Raw genomic sequence first — 1,848 nt, forward strand, 5'->3', positions numbered from 1 at the left:
CCCTCTTTGACAATGGCAATGGCAGCCATCCTCTTCTAGAAGATAGGCTGCAAATAATGGCAACAATCCTAACAGTAACATCTTGAGACTAACATAACTTCTGCAGCATTCTTAAAAACACAACATCCTCTTATGACTGAATCAATGAATATTCACTAATAAATTTCATGATTGTTAAAGGAAATTAACAACAAAAAATACTTTAAAAAATAACTATTATAATTATCTCAAAGAAACCCTTAGCCTTTTCTTCTGTTACGTATTGTTATTGTCTTCTATATCAGAATTCCATTGATTTAATGATTTTTAGAATTAAATTCCATTGATTTAATGTTTTTATGATGTATTTTTAGGGTTTTTTTGTTGCTGCGGCGGTGGTGCTTCGTCCAAAGGTATTTCAAAATCTTTGTTAACTAAATTAACAGAATTCCTTTTTTTTTCTGAAAGGAGTCAGTTAGAGTCCGTTAAAGCTAGCAACTGATCAACTGAAGTGAGCACACGGTGCCGGACAAGAGAAGCGGAGCTGAGGTATAGTATTTGTACGTATAAAGAAAGGAGAGAGTAGTAGTAGTAGTAGGGTATGAGTGTGTACGTATATGTATGATCTGGAACAGACAGTTTCTCTGGCAGCCTTATCAGAGTTTCAGTTTATGACTTCCTTAAATTGTGGAGAACAAATTCAAGCCTACATATCAGGCTAAGCACTATTAGTTTCTGCGTGCAAACATGATTAATTTCGTATTTTCAAATAGGTTGACCTTATTTACATCAAGTTCATAACGGAGACAATATCTGAATGTTTTTTACTCGAATAATGGCTCCTCTTCAACAAAGGTGGCTGCCAACTCCAGCTCTTCTTCAACAATGGTGGCTGCACCTAGCAGCCCTCTTTGACAATGGCAATGGCAGCCATCCTCTTCTAGAAGATAGGCTGCAAATAATGGCAACAATCCTAACAGTAACATCTTGAGACTAACATAACTTCTGCAGCATTCTTAAAAACACAACATCCTCTTATGACTGAATCAATGAATATTCACTAATAAATTTCATGATTGTTAAAGGAAATTAACAACAAAAAATACTTTAAAAAATAACTATTATAATTATCTCAAAGAAACCCTTAGCCTTTTCTTCTGTTACGTATTGTTATTGTCTTATATATCAGAATTCCATTGATTTAATGATTTTTAGAATTAAATTCCATTGATTTAATGTTTTTATGATGTATTTTTAGGGTTTTTTTGTTGCTGCGGCGGTGGTGCTTCGTCCAAAGGTATTTCAAAATCTTTGTTAACTAAATTAACAGAATTCCTTTTTTTTCCTGAAAGGAGTCAGTTAGAGTCCGTTAAAGCTAGCAACTGATCAACTGAAGTGAGCACACGGTGCCGGACAAGAGAAGCGGAGCTGAGGTATAGTATTTGTACGTATAAAGAAAGGAGAGAGTAGTAGTAGTAGTAGGGTATGAGTGTGTACGTATATGTATGATCTTGAACAGACAGTTTCTCTGGCAGCCTTATCAGAGTTTCAGTTTATGACTTCCTTAAATTGTGGAGAACAAATTCAAGCCTACATATCAGGCTAAGCACTATTAGTTTCTGCGTGCAAACATGATTAATTTCGTATTTTCAAATGGGTTGACCTTATTTACATCAAGTTCATAACGGAGACAATATCTGAATGTTTTTTACTCGAATAATGGCTTCTCTTAAAAATAAAAAACATTTCTTGATTTTTAAAGAAAATTAACAAAAAAAAAATCAAAATGTTTTATTGATATTATTGGGGTTGTGATATCGAGAGATTTTAAACGGTTAGGTGTGAGTCTGCTATATTTAGATGATGATT

This window comes from Populus nigra, chromosome 5 (assembly GCF_951802175.1).
Source record: "Populus nigra chromosome 5, ddPopNigr1.1, whole genome shotgun sequence".
Classification (NCBI taxonomy): domain Eukaryota; kingdom Viridiplantae; phylum Streptophyta; class Magnoliopsida; order Malpighiales; family Salicaceae; genus Populus; species Populus nigra.